Below are 19,332 nucleotides of genomic sequence, written 5' to 3'. Positions count from 1 at the left end.
GAGATCATAGCAAAAAGGAAATAACACCAGTAGGAGTCGTGCCGTAAGACCGAGGCAACATCCTACTGAGGCACGTACTCCACACTGATGAGGGGCAAAAACCCCGAAACAGCTGTTTGTGGATGGATACCATGCTTGGCATAGGTGGTCTTCCTTTATTGGATGCTGCCCTTCCCGTGGTTGTTCCTTCCCGGAGAAAGGCCTGGCTATTCATTGCTTGCGTTGAGAAACACGTGATGGTGCCTCCACAGCTTACTTTACATGCGTTTGCATATTTCCCATAAGGGATGGGGGCAGTGTTCTGGATCACTGCGTTGAGAAACACGTGATGGTGTCTCCGCAGTGTTGGATGTTTTGGTCTCCCCGAGGTCATTCATCTGTTCCTTCATAGCCTTTCACCAGGCACTGCTCCTAATAGCCAGTTTCCTACTCCACACTGATGAGGGGCAAAAACCCCGAAACAGCTGTTTGTGGATGGATACCATGCTTGGCATAGGTGGTCTTCCTTTATTGGATATTCTCCTTTATTGGATGCTGCCCTTCCCGTGGTTGTTCCTTCCCGGAGAAAGGCCTGGCTATTCATTGCTTGCGTTGAGAAACACGTGATGGTGTCTCCGCAGCTTACTTTACATTCGCTTCCAGTGGGATACCCCACGGATCGGGCCGGATGGGGCCAGGCAGGAGGGCCTCAGCATTGCTGCGCTCACCTGGGAACAGTATAAGCAATGCTTAATTCAACAATGGCAAAACCAAAAAGGGACAGAACCAAATGACCCACCAAGAGTACAGAAACCAAGGACTGAACACAATAAGAGAAACTCGGTAAGGCAGGGGACTGTACTGGCCTTTCACCCGAAGCGGGGTTGGGGCTCTATACAGGAACCGGGACTGCCGACTGAAATCTTCTTTACCAGCTACAATGTGAAAACCCCGTCCCGCAATTGATATGACAATCAGCTACCATGTAAAGGGGACCAGGTGACCTACACTCGCCACCGGAGTGCGCAGGGGTGGTGCGCTCGAGACGTCCAACGATGCGAGCCGACAGTAGCGCCACCTGTTGTCCCGACTACGACTAACCCGGATTTGACCAACGCCACTACTGTCGCCACGGTGTGTATTATCGCCGCTAATGAACTTGCAACCACAGCTGACATTCGAATCCAGACACCAGGTGATCTGACTGCGCCTGGGAGACCAACCAATGATACTGATTCTGCATCCGCCGAGGACAGAGGACCGCAGCCTTCCCGGCCGGCGAGTGTCCGTCATCAATTGATGCAGTGTAAACTTCTGTGAGGATAAACCTCGGAACCGCGAGTATGTAAATAGTTAACTGTTTATTTCCTTGCTTTTTGCTGCTAGTACCCGACCAGGGTTGTTCTTAAAGGGATCCCTTTGTTTACCCGGGATCCCTATTGCTTTTTATTTTTGCTTTTGTTTTCCTTTTTGCTCCTTTTACACCCCCTATTTTGAAAAGACTGCCGAATCATGGATGGTGAATGGTTCACAAACTGAAATGTAAATAGTTCGCACCCTATTAAGGGTGCCCCCTACTGGTTTTACAAGAAAAAGAACTATTTGCGAAGAAACTGTTCCTGGAAACAGTACAGGAGTTCCTGCCTTACACGGACTTGCAACTTGAGCAGTTGCACTACCTCAGAGAGACTTGGTTCCCTCTTAAAGGGGAAGTTCACCAGTTGCACTTAATGTACAATGTTGCCTTAAAAGAAAGTGAACAGTAATAATGTTTTACATAGCAAGTTATATGTAGCCAGCTAGTTAGTTATAGAAAATGTTTGATAATGTTGCTAGAGATTGAGGACAGGAAGTGAACCTGTAGGGGTTAGTGGGTGAGTCCTCCTAGAAGCCATAGAGAGATGGCTCAGTGATCCTGTACTAAGAAAAGAGGCAGTAGGCCTGGGCAGATAGACAGGCGGTCCTGCATAAGACCAATCAGAGAGTAAGTAGAAAATGTTGCACTTAGAAGAGAAAAATGAAGAAAAGTTAATTTATATTTTAGGAGTTTTATAGTAAGCCTTTAGTGGATCCAGCTTATACGTCCTTAGAGGCAAAGTTAAATTATTGTTCAGAATTTGCACTTAGTAGAATACCCGGCTGGGTAATAGAAGTTATTTATAGTATGTTATTTAAAATATTTAACCATGTTTTGTTTGTAACGTTTAAGAGTCCTCACCTCCCATAAAGGGAAGCACTGTTATTATTACTTATTACTTGTTTATTGCATTTCAAAATTTGTATGTCTTTTTGCTGACATGTATTGTTGTTTTCTTCCCAGTCCGGGAGTACTGGATTGAACCGGGGGGGAGTGCAGCGCCCCAGAGTCCTGGTCGTTGCAGTACTGACGCTCCGCCGCTAAGGGGAGTGATGGTACGTCTGATGGCACTTAAGGAGTTCACCTGACCAGGTATCACAGACACCAATACACTTCACAGTCTGGCCTCCAGGGGGAGCAAAGGACACTATGTATTAGGCCACTCCTCGCAATCTGGTAAAACTGGGGGTTGGACAGAAAGTTAGACAGAAGCTGACTGGGCTGGAACCAGGCAACATCCTGTGGCAGAGGGTGTTGCGGGGGAAGATTCAGGGGGGTCCCTGTCAGGGGTGGGATCCTGACAGAGGCCTAGCGAACAAGACAGAACGTTAAGGAACCGCGCCTACACTACATCATGGCGGTATCTCAAGAAAGGACAAGAAGCGAGGTTTATTGTGAAGAGTGAGAAACGAGATCATAGCAAAAAGGAGATAACACCAGTAGGAGTCGTGCTGTAAGATCGAGGCAACATCCTACTGAGGCGCATAGCCGGTGGCCGGAACGCCGAGGAAGTATTGGGCTCCAAGCATTACTTCAAACCAACGGCAGGACAGTTAATTATAGGTTGGCTGTCTCACCTAAATCACCTAAGCAGACATAGGGGGCAACTGTGGGAGAGGGGCGTCACTAGGGTCCCGGAAGAACTCCAGGCCTACCCGTCATACGGGTGCGTCCTAGCCATATCATCTGGGGGACGGAGAAGAACATCAGAACAGATTTAAGTTGGGAAAGAACATCAGAAAGAGACACAACAGTTGTGAGGACTATTCCGTGGTGCTCAGCAGAGAAGTTGTCCTCAGAGCAGATGCCTGAGTCAATGCAGTGTGATAGGATTCTGTCTAGAACGGAACAACAGGGATTCAGATGTCAGAATAGGTTGTGTTTTTATTGTGGCGATGCTTCTCATGTCATTTTAGTCTGTCCTAGGCGTACAAAGAGGATCGCTAGTTCAATTACCATCAGTACTGTACAACCTAAATTTTTATTATCTGTGTCCTTGATCTGCTCATTATCATCATTTTCTGTCATGGCGTTTGTGGATTCAGGCACCGCCTTGAACTTAATGGACTTTGAGTTTGCCAGGCGTTGTGGTTTTCCCTTGCAGTCTTTGCAGAACCCTATTCCTTTAAGGGGCATTGATGCTACACCTTTGGCTAAAAATAAGCCCCAGTTCTGGACGCAGGTGACCATGTGCATGGCGCCAGCCGATCAGGAAGATTGTCGATTTCTGGTGTTGCATAATTTACATGATGCTATCGTGCTGAGTTTTCCGTGGTTGCAGGCACATAATCCTGTGTTGGATTGGAAGTCTATGTCTGTGACTAGTTGGGGATGTCAGGGGGTTCATAATGATGTTCCTTTGATGTCAATCTCCTCTTCTTCCACTTCTGAAATTCCAGAGTTTTTGTCTGATTTTCAGGATGTATTTGATGAGCCCAAGTCCAGTTCCCTTCCGCCGCATAGGGACTGTGATTGTGAGATTGACTTGATTCCAGGCTGTAAGTTTCCTAAGGGCCGACTTTTTAACCTGTCTGTGCCTGAACATACCGCCATGCGGAGTTATGTTAAGGAGTCTTTGGAGAAAGGACATATTTGGCCATCCTTCACCGTTGGGAGCAGGTTTTTTTTTGTTGCTAAGAAGGATGGCTCCTTGAGACCCTGTATTGATTATCGCCTCTTGAATAAGATCACGGTCAAGTTTCAATACCCTTTACCTCTGCTTTCCGATTTGTTTGCTAGGATTAAGGGGGGCTAGTTGGTTTACTAAGATTGACCTTCGGGGGGCATATAATCTTGTTCGTATTAAGCAGGGTGATGAATGGAAAACTGCGTTTAATATGCCCGAAGGCCATTTTGAATACCTTGTGATGCCATTCGGGCTCTCTAATGCTCCATCTGTTTTTCAGTCCTTCATGCACGATATCTTCCGGACTTATCTTGATAAATTCATGATTGTATATTTGGATGACATCTTAATTTTTTCCGATGATTGGGAGTCTCATGTGAAACAGGTCAGGATGGTATTTCAGATCCTTCGTGATAATGCTTTGTTTGTGAAGGGGTCTAAGTGTCTCTTTGGAGTGCAGAAGGTTTCTTTTTTGGGCTTTATTTTTTCTCCCTCATCTCTAGAGATGGATCCGGTTAAGGTTCAGGCCATTCATGATTGGATTCAACCCACATCTGTGAAGAGCCTTCAGAAATTTTTGGGCTTTGCTAATTTTTATCGTCGTTTCATTGCTAACTTCTCCAGTGTGGTTAAACCCTTGCCCGATTTGACGAAGAAAGGCGCTGATGTGACGAATTGGTCCTCTGCAGCTGTCTTTGCCTTTCAGGAGCTTAAACGCCGATTTACTTCTGCCCCGGTGTTGCGTCAACCAGATGTTTCTCTTCCGTTTCAGGTTGAGGTTGACGCTTCTGAGATTGGGGCAGGGGCCGTTTTGTCTCAGAGGGATCCTGTTGGTTCCCTGATGAAACCGTGTGCCTTCTTTTCCCGTAAGTTTTTGCCTGCTGAACGCAATTATGATGTCGGCAATCGGGAGTTGTTGGCTAATGAAGTGGGCGTTTGAGGAGTGGCGACATTGGCTCGAGGGAGCTAAGCACCGTATTGTGGTCTTGACCGATCATAAAAATCTGATTTACCTCGAGTCTGCCAGGCGGCTGAATCCTAGACAGGCTCGATGGTCCTTGTTTTTTTCCCGTTTTGATTTCGTGGTCTCGTATCTTCCGGGTTCTAAGAATGTTAAGGCTGATGCCCTTTCTAGGAGTTTTTTGCCTGATTCTCCTGAGGTCCTTGAACCGGTCGGCATTCTGAAAGAAGGGGTGGTCCTTTCTGCCATTTCCCCTCATTTACGACGGGTTCTTCAGGAATTTCAGGCTGACAAACCCTGACCGCTGTCCAGTGGGGAAACTGTTTGTTCCTGATAGATGGACTAGTAGAGTGATTTCTGAGGTTCATTGTTCTGTGTTGGCTGGCCATCCTGGTATTTTTGGTACCAGAGATTTGGTTGGTAGGTCCTTATGGTGGCCTTCTTTGTCATGTGATGTGCGTTCTTTTGTGCAGTCCTGTGGGACTTGTGCGCGGGCCAAGCCTTGTTGTTCCCATGCTAGTGGGTTGCTTTTGCCTTTGCCTGTCCCTGAGAGGCCTTGGACGCATATTTCTATGGATTTTATTTCTGATCTTCCGGTTTAACAGAAGATGTCTGTCATCTGGGTTGTTTGTGACCGGTTCTCTAAGATGGTCCATTTGGTGCCTTTACCTAAATTGCCTTCCTCTTCTGATTTGGTTCCGTTGTTTTTTCAGCATGTGGTTCGTTTGCATGGTATTCCGGAGAATATTGTGTCCGACAGAGGTTCCCAGTTTGTTTCTCGGTTTTGGCGGGCCTTTTGTGCTAAGCTGGACATTGATTTGTCTTTTTCTTCCGCATTTCATCCTCAGACAAATGGCCAGACCGAGCGAACTAATCAGACTTTGGAAACTTATCTGAGATGCTTTGTGTCTGCTGATCAGGATGATTGGGTGGCTTTCTTGCCATTGGCCGAGTTTGCCCTTAATAATCGGGCTAGTTCGGCTACCTTGGTTTCGCCCTTCTTTTGTAATTTTGGTTTTCATCCTCGTTTTTCTTCGGGGCAGGTTGAGCCTTCTGACTGTCCTGGTGTGGATTCTGTGGTTGACAGGCTGCAGCAGATTTGGGCTCATGTGGTGGACAATTTGGTATTGTCTCAGGAGGAGGCTCAACGTTTTGCTAACCGTCGTCGGTGTGTTGGTTCCCGGCTTCGGGTTGGGGATCTGGTCTGGTTGTCTTCCCGTCATGTTCCTATGAAGGTTTCTTCCCCTAAGTTTAAGCCTCGCTTTATTGGTCCTTATAGGATTTCTGAGATTATTAATCCGGTGTCTTTTCGATTGGCCCTTCCGGCTTCTTTTGCCATCCATAATGTCTTCCATAGATCTTTATTGCGGAAATATGTGGTGCCCGTTGTTCCTTCTGTTGATCCTCCGGCCCCTGTGTTGGTTGATGGGGAGTTGGAGTATGTGGTTGAGAAGATTTGGGATTCTCGCTTTTCGAGGCGAGGCTTCAGTACCTTGTTAAATGGAAGGGTTATGGCCAGGAGGATAATTCTTGGGTTTTTGCCTCTGATGTCCATGGTGCTGATTTGGTCCGTGCCTTTCATCTGGCTCGTCCTGATCGGCCTGGGGGCTCTGGTGAGGGTTCGGTGACCCCTCTTCAAGGGGGGGGGGTACTGTTGTGAATTCTGCTCTTGGGTTCCTGTCATGATCTCAATGGCAAGAGATCATAGCATCAGCATATATAGGAACTAGCTCTTGGAAGATGGAAACTGAGCTGACCATGAACTAAACCTAACGCACAACTAGCAGTGGCCGGGTAGCATGCCTACGTTGATTCTAGATGCCCAGCACCAGCCGGAGGACTAAATAAAGCTAGCAGAGGAAAATATTAGTCCTAGCTCACCTCTAGAGAAATACCCCGAAAGGAGACAGAGGCCCCCCACATGTATTGGCGGTGAATCAAGATGAAATAACAAACGTAGTATGAAAATAGGTTTAGCAAATTTGAGGTCCACTTACTACATAGCAGAAGACAGAAAGGACACTTTCATGGCCAGCTGAAAACCCTATCAAAACACCATCCAGAAATTACTTTAAAACTCTGGCATTAACTCATAACACCAGAGTGGCAATTCCTGTTCACAAGAGCTTTCCAGACACAGTAACGAAACTACAGCTGTGAACTGGAACAAAAATGCAAAAACAAACATGGACAAGAGTCCAACTTATCTAGTAGTTGTCTAGGAGCAGGAACAAGCACAGAGAGGCTTCTGATAACATTGTTGACCGGCAAGCAACTAACAGAGCAGCAAGGTTATATAGCGACTCCCACATCTTGATGGGAACAGGTGAACAGAGAAGATGAAGACACCAGTTCAATTCCACCAGTAGCCACCGGGGGAGCCCAGAATCCAAATTCACAACAGTACCCCCCCCCTCAAGGAGGGGGCACCGAACCCTCACCAGATCCACCAGGGCGATCAGGATGGGCCCTATGAAAGGCACGAACCAGATCAGAGGCATGAACATCAGATGCATTCACCCAAGAATTATCCTCCTGGCCGTATCCCTTCCACTTGACCAGATACTGGAGTCTCCGTCTGGAAACACGAGAGTCTAAGATTTTCTCCACAACGTACTCCAACTCACCCTCAACCAACACCGGAGCAGGAGGCTCAACGGAAGGCACAACCGGTACCTCATACCTGCGCAATAATGACCGATGAAAAACGTTATGAATAGAAAAGGATGCAGGGAGGTCCAAACGGAAGGAAACAGGGTTAAGAATCTCCAATATCTTATACGGGCCGATGAACCGAGGCTTAAACTTAGGAGAAGAGACCCTCATAGGGACAAAACGAGAAGACAACCACACCAAGTCCCCAACACGAAGACGAGGACCAACACGACGACGGCGGTTAGCAAAAAGCTGAGTCTTCTCCTGGGACAACCTCAAATTGTCCACCACCTGCCCCCAGATCTGATGCAATCTCTCCACCACAGCATCCACTCCAGGACAATCCGAAGATTCCACCTGACCAGAGGAAAATCGAGGATGAAACCCCGAATTACAGAAAAACGGGGACACCAAAGTGGCAGAGCTGGCCCGATTATTGAGAGCGAACTCCGCCAATGGCAAAAAAGCAACCCAATCATCCTGGTCAGCAGACACAAAACACCTCAGATATGTCTCCAGGGTCTGATTAATCCGCTCGGTCTGGCCATTCGTCTGAGGATGGAAAGCGGACGAAAAAGACAAATCTATGCCCATCCTAGCACAGAATGCCCGCCAAAATCTAGACACGAACTGGGTCCCTCTGTCAGAAACGATATTCTCAGGAATACCATGCAAACGAACAACATTTTGAAAAAACAGAGGAACCAACTCGGAAGAAGAAGGCAACTTGGGCAGAGGAACCAAATGGACCATCTTAGAGAAACGGTCACACACCACCCAGATGACAGACATCTTCTGAGAAACAGGCAGATCTGAAATAAAATCCATCGAGATGTGCGTCCAAGGCCTCTTAGGAATAGGCAAGGGCAACAACAATCCACTAGCCCGAGAACAACAAGGCTTGGCCCGAGCACAAACGTCACAAGACTGCACAAAGCCTCGCACATCTCGTGACAGGGAAGGCCACCAGAAGGACCTTGCCACCAAATCCCTGGTACCAAAAATGCCAGGATGACCTGCCAACGCAGAAGAATGAACCTCAGAGATGACTCTACTGGTCCAATCATCAGGAACAAACAGTTTATCAGGTGGGCAACGATCAGGTCTATCCGCCTGAAACTCCTGCAAGGCCCGCCGCAGGTCTGGAGAAACGGCTGACAATACCACTCCATCCTTAAGGATACCTGTGGGCTCAGAGTTACCAGGCGAGTCAGGCTCAAAACTCCTAGAAAGGGCATCCGCCTTAACATTCTTAGAACCCGGTAGGTATGACACCACAAAATTAAACCGAGAGAAAAATAATGACCAGCGCGCCTGTCTAGGATTCAGGCGCCTGGCGGTCTCAAGATAAATCAAATTTTTGTGGTCAGTCAATACCACCACCTGATGTCTGGCCCCCTCAAGCCAATGGCGCCACTCCTCAAAAGCCCACTTCATGGCCAAAAGCTCCCGATTCCCAACATCATAATTCCGCTCAGCGGGCGAAAATTTACGGGAAAAGAAGGCACAAGGCCTCATCACGGAGCAGTCAGAACTTTTCTGCGACAACACTGCCCCAGCTCCGATCTCAGAAGCGTCGACCTCAACCTGAAAAGGTAGAGCAACATCAGGCTGACGCAACACAGGGGCAGAGGAAAAACGGCGCTTAAGCTCCCGAAAGGCCTCCACAGCATCAGGGGACCAATCAGCAACATCAGCACCCTTCTTAGTCAAATCGGTCAATGGCTTAGCAATATCCGAAAAACCAGCAATAAATCGACGATAAAAGTTAGCAAAGCCCAAAAATTTCTGAAGACTCTTAAGAGAAGAGGGCTGCGTCCAATCACAAATAGCTTGAACCTTGACAGGATCCATTTCAATGGAAGAGGGGGAAAAAATATATCCCAAAAAGGAAATCCTCTGTACCCCAAAAACACACTTAGAACCCTTCACACACAAAGAATTAGACCGCAAAACCTGAAAAACCCTCCTGACTTGCTGGACATGAGAGTCCCAGTCATCCGAAAAAATCAGAATATCATCCAGATACACAATCATAAATTTATCCAAATAATCGCGAAAAATATCATGCATAAAGGACTGGAAAACTGACGGAGCATTTGAAAGACCAAAAGGCATCACTAAATACTCAAAGTGGCCCTCGGGCGTATTAAATGCGGTTTTCCACTCATCCCCCTGCCTGATTCGCACCAAATTATACGCCCCACGAAGGTCAATCTTAGAGAACCACTTGGCCCCCTTTATGCGAGCAAACAAATCAGTCAGCAACGGCAATGGGTATTGATATTTAACAGTGATTTTATTCAAAAGCCGATAATCAATACATGGTCTCAAAGAGCCGTCTTTTTTTGACACAAAGAAAAAACCGGCTCCTAAGGGAGATGACGATGGACGAATATGTCCCTTTTCCAAGGACTCCTTTATATATTCACGCATAGCAGCATGTTCAGGCACAGACAGATTAAATAAACGACCCTTTGGGTATTTACTACCCGGGATTAAATCTATGGCACAATCGCACTCTCGGTGCGGAGGTAACGAACCAAGCTTGGATTCTTCAAAGACGTCACGATAGTCAGACAGGAACTCAGGAATTTCAGAGGGAATAGATGATGAAATGGAAACCACAGGTACATCCCCATGAGCCCCCTTACATCCCCAGCTCAACACAGACATAGCTTTCCAGTCGAGGACTGGGTTGTGAGATTGCAGCCAAGGCAATCCTAGCACCAAATCATCATGTAGATTATACAGCACCAGAAAGCGAATAATCTCCTGGTGATCCGGATTAATACGCATAGTTACTTGTGTCCAGTATTGTGGTTTATTATTAGCCAATGGGGTGGAGTCAATCCCCTTCAGAGGAATAGGAGTCTCCAAAGGCTCTAAATCATACCCACAGCGTTTGGCAAAGGACCAATCCATAAGACTCAAAGCGGCGCCAGAGTCGACATAGGCGTCCGTGGTAATAGATGACAAAGAGCAAATCAGGGTCACAGATAGAATAAACTTAGACGGTAAGGTGCAAATGGAAACAGATTTACCAAGCTTTTTAGTGCGCTTAGAGCATGCTGATATAACATGAGTAGAATCACCACAATAGAAACACAACCCATTTTTCCGTCTAAAATTCTGCCGCTCGCTTCGGGACAGAATTCTATCACACTGCATACTCTCTGGCGATTTCTCAGTGGACACCGCCAGATGGTGCACTGGTTTGCGCTCCCGCAAACGCCTATCGATCTGAATAGCCATTGTCATGGACTCATTCAGACCCGCAGGCACAGGGAACCCCACCATAACATCCTTAATGGCATCAGAGAGACCCTCTCTGAAAGTCGCCGCCAGGGCGCACTCATTCCACTGAGTAAGCACAGACCATTTACGGAATCTTTGGCAGTAAATTTCCGCTTCATCTTGCCCCTGAGATAGGGACATCAAAGTTTTTTCTGCCTGAAGCTCCAAATGAGGTTCGTCATAAAGCAACCCCAAGGCCAGAAAAAACGCATCCACATTGAGCAACGCAGGATCCCCTGGTGTCAATGAAAAAGCCCAGTCTTGAGGGTCGCCCCGGAGCAAGGAAATCACAATCCTGACCTGCTGTGCAGGATCTCCGGCAGAGCGAGATTTCAGGGACAAAAATAATTTGCAATTATTTCGAAAATTCTGAAACCCAGATCTATTCCCCGAGAAAAATTCCGGCAAAGGAATTCTCGGCTCAGATACAGGTGCATGACAAACAAAATCTTGCAAACTTTGCACCTTCGTGGCGAGATTATTCAAACCTGCAGTTACACTCTGAAGATCCATTACAAACAGGTGAATACAGAGCCATTCAAAGAGGAGAGAAAAAAAAAAAAAAAAAATTTCAGCAGACTACTTATTTCTCTCCTTTCTCAGCCAAGGATTTTAACCCTTTATGGGCCGGTCAAACTGTCATGATCTCAATGGCAAGAGATCATAGCATCAGCATATATAGGAACTAGCTCTTGGAAGATGGAAACTGAGCTGACCATGAACTAAACCTAACGCACAACTAGCAGTGGCCGGGTAGCATGCCTACGTTGATTCTAGATGCCCAGCACCAGCCGGAGGACTAAATAAAGCTAGCAGAGGAAAATATTAGTCCTAGCTCACCTCTAGAGAAATACCCCGAAAGGAGACAGAGGCCCCCCACATGTATTGGCGGTGAATCAAGATGAAATAACAAACGTAGTATGAAAATAGGTTTAGCAAATTTGAGGTCCACTTACTACATAGCAGAAGACAGAAAGGACACTTTCATGGCCAGCTGAAAACCCTATCAAAACACCATCCAGAAATTACTTTAAAACTCTGGCATTAACTCATAACACCAGAGTGGCAATTCCTGTTCACAAGAGCTTTCCAGACACAGTAACGAAACTACAGCTGTGAACTGGAACAAAAATGCAAAAACAAACATGGACAAGAGTCCAACTTATCTAGTAGTTGTCTAGGAGCAGGAACAAGCACAGAGAGGCTTCTGATAACATTGTTGACCGGCAAGCAACTAACAGAGCAGCAAGGTTATATAGCGACTCCCACATCTTGATGGGAACAGGTGAACAGAGAAGATGAAGACACCAGTTCAATTCCACCAGTAGCCACCGGGGGAGCCCAGAATCCAAATTCACAACAGGTTCCCTCCGGTGGTTGTTGGTAGTAATGCAGTTGTCCCTGGGTTGCAATCCTGGGCAGGTGTCCCTGCTGATTGCAGCTCTGACTGGGATATTTAGGTGTGCAGGATTCTTTAGCCCTTGCCAGTTGTCCATTGTTCTTGGAGGTTTTGCATCTCTGTCTGGTTCCTCCTGCCCTGCTTCCAAATCAGCAAAGATAAGTGTCTGGTTTTGTTTCTACAGCACACATGCTGTGTGCTTTACAATTCAGTACTATTCAATGTTTTTTCTTGTCCAGCTTAGACTGTGTTTGGTTATTTCAGTCAAGTTAGATTCTCAGGAGATGCAGATATACGTTCCATGTCTTTAGTTAGATGGTGGAATTTTTGTATTATCTGCTGTGGATATTTTTAGGGTTTTAATACTGACCGCTTAGTATTCTGTCCTATCCTTTCCTATTTAGCTAGCGTGGCCTCTTTTGCTAAATCCTGATTTCTGCCTGCGTGTGTCTTTCCTCTAATACTCACAGTCAATATTTGTGGGGGGCTGCCTATCCTTTGGGGTTCTGCTCTGAGGCAAGATAGAATTCCCATTTCCATCTATAGGGGTATTTAGTCCTCCGGCTGTGTCGAGGTGTCTAGGATGTGTTAGGTACACCCCACGGCTACTTCTAGTTGCGGTGAAAGTTTAGGATTTGCGGTCAGTACAGGTTCCACCTACTCCTGAGAAAGTCTCATGCGGCTCCAAGGTCACCGGATCATAACACTTACCACCAACACACGATGGACTTGTAAGCGCATGACACATGAGCACCTTCTTGCTGCCCTATCTGCAACATGATGCCTGTTAGATCCTCCATAGGAGTAGATTTTCCCAGATACTTCCCCCCTGGAAAGTGACACTGTCAGGAAGTAGGAAAAAGTTCTGATTACTTCAATTACACATACAGAGCTCTCAGCTGCAGTTACCTCTGCCTGCCAGCACAAGGAAGGAATTCTAAGCCACTCTCCCTCCCTCCCCCCTGCTATATAGCCGTAATGTGAGACCAGAGTGCCAGCAACACTCACTGAAATCGCTGAGGAATTTTTATGGCTTTGCAATATGAGAGCCAGTCTTCTCCCTAAACCCCTCATCCTCCCTCCAGCTGGATACCAGCCATAACTGGTACAGCAACTGTCAATGGCATGGGACTCTTTTGTTTTTGAAAAGTGATGTATAATGGCACCGATCAGGGCTAGAGATATAAGGGTTACATATTCCGAATGTCCACCGAGAGATCTATAACTCACTGAAATCGCTAGGATCTAAACCCACGAAATGCAACAAATGGATTTCTCCATAAGCGGGTCATATATCTACGCTGTGTTTATACTTAAAAGAAAGCCCATGATGTGGTGAGCATCATGAGCATTGTGTCATTCTTCTAAGAGGTTCATACAGCGAGTTATAGAGTCGAATAGAAATGTATAGAAATGGCTTGTCATAACTCTAAGAAAGGGGATTATTCAGCCTCTGAGTAAGGTCACCACAGGGGGAGTGCCTTGGTTTTAGGCACGGAAATAAGTGAGTGGGACATCAGTCTTCACTAGTCTTTTGTCTTAGGTCTGACTGCGAGACAGATCTGTAGCGCATTTTGATGTTCGCTCATCCCCCACAGCACATGGTCTGCCACGAGATGAAATGATATGAACGAACTGCAAGTGTATTTCAACTTTAATCCCATTTTATTTGTAATTGTACTGTACATACGATACGCGTCTACTTTCATAATATCTTTTTATACTTCTGTAAACACTGCCTACCTTTTTGCAGTAAAATATATAAAATTACTAGTTTTGTTTCTCCTTGCTCTATAACGTACTGTCACATCCTCTGAAGTGAATTACGCTACTAATCTGGATTGGCTCCGGACCCGCTATTAATTAAGAAATCAGAGCTGGTAGCAGCGGATTTGTCCTGTGTGTTTGGGAGGCTTTGCAGCGACGGACGGTGTTGATAATTATTGTTCCCGCCTGAGTGGGAGTAGTTATATCATGCTCGCTGCAGTGTGCTCATTAGCCAGAACAAAGTAAGGCAGCCTTTCTGGTGACTAATTATCCTAGGTGCAGTACCCTGTCTGACCTGAGGGTAAAGGGGGTGCCAGAGAGCTGCAAGTTCCAAACCAGAACTGGGAAGTGGGATATAGATAAATCCTTTTCAGCAAGAACCAGGGCAACCAATCAACCACGGTTCATGACAAATTGGTGTGAACCGTGACAGACATATGCATGAGTATCAAAACACACTTGTAGACAATCTTAAGAGCGGTTTTCCCTAAGGCAGAAGTGAGTCACACAGTGTGCAGCACAGTTCTAGACTTCCAACCCCAGGAATGTTGAGTCATCCATGCAAAAATATTAGTAGCAGCAGTAGTGTTAATGGCAGAAGCAATTTCACACATTTTGTAGACCTGCCCATGCACCAGCAGAACAGAGTAAAAGTCTCACACAGAGTGAACAACTGATGAGGATGGTGCAAGAGTATCTCAAGCTCAATATCAATGCCATCATTGGGTGGTTTGGACCATTTTGGTCTTCAAAAATGGAAGAGTGGCATGAGCTTGTCTGTCACGGTTTGGAGGTTTTGTCATGCCCGTTCTCTCATAACTTAGCTTCAGCGCTGCTGCTGGTGTCCTAACGCATAAGCGCCTCCCTTCGTAGGTTAGCCCGTCTAACTTCCATCAAGATGAACAAGTAATAGACCTCAAACGAGGCTATGGTGTAGTTTTTAGTGTGCCGCATTGAATCCGAGTTTTTGCTTTCTGTGACACCTTTGTTGTGGCTTATGTGCCTGCTGTGGCTACTGCTGCTGATGTTGCTAACGATTTTTTAAATGTGGTGACACCAAGTTGGGTCTCCATCTGGTAGATTGCCTGTAGTGGAAAGTGTGTCAAAGCCCCATGTAGTGCAGCGGTAGCACCCTGTGCATTGATGAGGCAGTGACCCAGCAAAGTCCAAAGCAAAACGTCTCTTTAATGTTCAACTCAAAAAAACACAGCACATGATATCCTCCGGATCGCAGCCGAGCACATATCTTCTGGATTACAGTCACTAAACATGCCAGTCCATCTCCTGAGACCAGTTTCCATGGGCGACTGCACCACCGTGTTAATGTTCTACTCACAGCATTACACAGTACACGATATCCTCCGGATCAAAGCCGTTAACCATATCCTCCAGTTTACAGTCACTAAAAATGCTAGTCCGCCTCTGACCAGTTACCGTGGATGACTGCACCACTGTGTATGCTTCGGGTGCCAGGCTTCTCAGCTGCCTTGTTTGGCTCCACAGGCCTTTGTTGTCTCACACAGGTATAGCTCTGCAGTGCCTTCTGCTCTGTACTCCTCCAAACACTAGACTGACACTGACACTGAACCTGACACACCCAAACACTATACTGCAGGGTTTTTAACTAGCAACCTGTGGCCTTCAGCCACCTGGAAAAACCCGGCCCGGAATGAAAGGGACTGCACCACTACATCTGCAGTCTGTTTCAAAACACAAAATTCCAGAGCAGGTTTTCCCTAAATCTGCCTTGGACAACCAGCATGTCCAAGACCTATACTCACTTTAGTCTACATTGCAACCACAGCTACGCCTGTGACTGCAATGCACTATCATGGCCTCAATACGCCTCCATGTGCATCCTGGGGGGAACACACAGCGACCCCTACATGTGACACCGGTCACTGCCTCACACTTATTATACTATTTCTACAGTGGTTTAATTGATGCCACTTGTTCTTAATTTTTGGAAATGTTTGGACTTCAAGTTTGGTCTCCTTCATGTGTGTTACCTGTTGCATTAGGGCTCCCAAGCCGGTAGGCCTGCATTTACTTTCCCTCAACTACCTGTGTTACTATCCTTAATAGTGTTGAGCGATACCGTCCGATACTTGAAAGTATCGGTATCGGAAAGTATCGGCCGATACCGGCAAAGTATCGGATCTAATCCGATACCGATACCAATACAAGTCAATGGGACACCAAGTATCGGACGGTATCCTGTATGGTTCCCAGGGTCTGACGGAGAGGAAACTCTCCTTCAGGCCCTGGGATCCATATCAATGTGTAAAAGAAAGAATTAAAATAAAAAATAGGGATATACTCACCTGTCCGACGCAGCCTGGACTTTACCGCCGTAACCGGGAGCCGTTGTACCTAAGAATGCGCGCTTGAAGGGCCTTAGATGACGTCACGGCACTCTGATTGGTCCGTAGCGGTCGCGTGACCGCTACGCGACCAATCACAAAGCAGTGACGTCACCTAAGGTCTTTCAAGCGCTTGAAATACCTTAGAAGACGTCCGCAGCTTCTGATTGGTCGCGTAGCGGTCGCGTGACCACTACGCGACCAATCACAAAGCAGTGACGTCACCTAAGGTCTTTAAAGCGCTTGAAAGACCTTAAGTGACGTCACTGCTTTGTGATTGGTCGCGTAGCGGTCACGCGACCGCTACGGACCAATCAGCGCGCCGTGACGTCATCTAAGGCCCTTCAAGCGTGCATTTTTAGGTACAACGGCTCCCGGTTACGGCGGTAAAGTCCAGGGGCCGCCGGAGAGGTGAGTATATCCCTATTTTTTATTTTAATTCTTTCTTTTACACATTGATATTAATCCCGATACCGATTCCCGATACCACAAAAGTATGCAGCTGTGCTCGTGCCTGTAAGCCCTGGCGAATGAAGGAAATGTAGGTCAATGACCTATAGTTACCTTCAGTCGCGGTGATGCGCCCCCTGGTGGATGTCCTCATATGACCTGGAGCGTGGGAAAAAGTTCCCAGGCAGCAGTTCATGAGGACATCCACCAGGGGGCGCATCACCACGACTGAAGGTAACTACAGGTCATTGACCTACATTTCCTTCATTCGCCGGGGCTTACAGGCACGAGCACAGCTGCATGAGCACAGCTGCATTAGCAGGGCTCCTGCCTGTAAAATATTTTAACCCCTTCAGATGGATTTACTTCGTGGAACGTGACAGTTCATCAGAGGGTATGTATATTGTGGGTTTATTATTTTTCCAAGCGAGTTTCTTCAAATGGATTGAGAGAGCAATAAAATATTAAAACAACCGGTGTGTTTATTTCATTAAAATACTTTTTAATCATGTGCGTGTGTGTTTTTTAACCCTTTCAAACAATTGGATTAATAATGGATAGGTGTCATAATTGACCTCTCTCCATTATTAATCTGGCTTAATGTCACCTTACAATAGCAAGGTGGCATTAACCCTTCATTACCCCATATCCCACCACTACACGGGAGTGGGAAGAGAGTGGCCAAGTGCCAGAATAGGCGCATCTTCCAGATGTGCCTTTTCTGGGGTGGCTGGGGGCAGATGTTTTTAGCCACGGGGGGGGCCAATAACCATAGACCCTCTCCTGGCTATTAATATCTGCCCTCAGTCACTGGCTTTACCGCTCTGGCGGAGAAAATTGCGCGGGAGCCCACGCCAATTTTTTCCGCGATTTAACCCTTAAATTTAATAGCTACAGCGCCGAAATTTTGCACATACACACTACTAACATTAGTAGTGTGGAATATGCAAAAAAAAGGGGGATATGAGATGGTTTACTGTATGTAAACCATGTCTCATATCATGTCGGGTTTAGGCAGGAGAAATGAAAAGCCGGCAATTGAATTACCGGCTTTTCAACATTATCGCGCTGAAGTAAATATATATATATATATATATATATATATATATATATATATATATATATATATATATATATATATATATATATATATGTCTCTCCATGATATATATATATATATACGAAACCCGACTTTGGATTACAGATCGTGTATCGCCGACCCGATCCCAGAGTGGGATCGGGTCGGGTTTCACGAAACCCGACTTTGCTAAAAGTCGGCGACTTTTGAAAAGTGCCGATCTGTTTTGCTCAACCCTAATGTCTAGGTTCTTTTTTATTTAAGTGGTGAAAAAAAAATCCAAAGATACCTGTAGTGTCTCCATTATTCGTGATCTCGGGATGGGTGAGGAATTATTTTTTGTGTGCCAAGCTGACGTTTTGAATAATGCCATTTTAGTGCAGATACGATCTTTTGATCGCCATTATTGCATTTTAATTCAATGTTGCGGGAAGCAATAAAAAGGTAATTCTGGCTCTTTAAGTTTTTTTCTCGTTACGCCATTTAGCGACTGGGTTAATTCTTTTTTTATATTGATAGATCGGGCGATTTTGAACGCGGCGATACCAAATATGTGTATGTTTTATTTTTTATTGTTTTATTTTGAATGGGGCAAAAGGGGGTGATTTGAACTTTTATATATTTTTTAAAACATTTTTTTTTTACTTTTTGCATGTTTCAATAGTCTCCATGGGAGACTAGAAGCTGCCATAATCAGCTCTGCTACATACAGGCGATGATCAGATCGCCTGTATGTAGCAGAATTACTCACTTGCTATGAGCGCCAATCCGACAGTGACAACCATAGAGGTCTGCTTGAGACCTCTGGTTGTCATGCCAACCCATTGGTAACCCACGACCATGTGACAGGGTCGGTATTTCTGGCGCGCTTGCCAGAAGCGTGAGTTAAGGGCTTGTTTCCACTTGCGAGAAACACGTCCGTGTCTCGCATGTGGAAACCAAGCTTTGGCGCCGGCACTTTGGAGCGGAGCGTGCAGCTCCATGTGTTCCTATGCGGCCGCATGCTCCGCTCCAAAGTGCCGGCGCCACAGCTTGGTATCCACATGCGAGATACGGATGTGATTCTCGCAAATGGAAACAAGCCCTAAGTGCCGCTGTCAGAGTTTGACAGTGCCATTTAATGGGTGAACAGCCGCGGGTGGTTCATGATTCCACCTGCAGCTGTTACGGGCACATGTCAGCTGTTCAAAACAGCTGACATGTGCCTGAAAAGATGTGGGCTCACCTCCAGAGCCCACATCAAAGGGAGGGAGTCCAACATGGGCATTCATTCATGCCAGATGTCGGAAAGGGGTTAAAGAGTAACCGTTATTTTCACTTTTGTTTCATACATTATTAGTACACATGAAGATAAGGAACTACCGGTATGTAATATATCTTATCAGACAATTCCGCTTCTT

At 46.2% G+C, this 19,332-nt stretch overlaps 1 long non-coding RNA gene across 1 annotated transcript in view; it reads right to left on the bottom strand.

The window, feature by feature from the left end:
* The window catches only part of LOC143807486 (uncharacterized), a 74,958-nt gene that overhangs the window by 54,371 nt on the left and 1,255 nt on the right, over nucleotides 1-19,332 (bottom strand). The window lies entirely within an intron of this gene.

Source organism: Ranitomeya variabilis, chromosome 2, assembly GCF_051348905.1.
Source record: "Ranitomeya variabilis isolate aRanVar5 chromosome 2, aRanVar5.hap1, whole genome shotgun sequence".
NCBI classification, from domain to species: domain Eukaryota; kingdom Metazoa; phylum Chordata; class Amphibia; order Anura; family Dendrobatidae; genus Ranitomeya; species Ranitomeya variabilis.
Note: the sequence above shows the minus strand (reverse complement) of the source record. Positions and strands in the feature narration are given on the sequence as shown.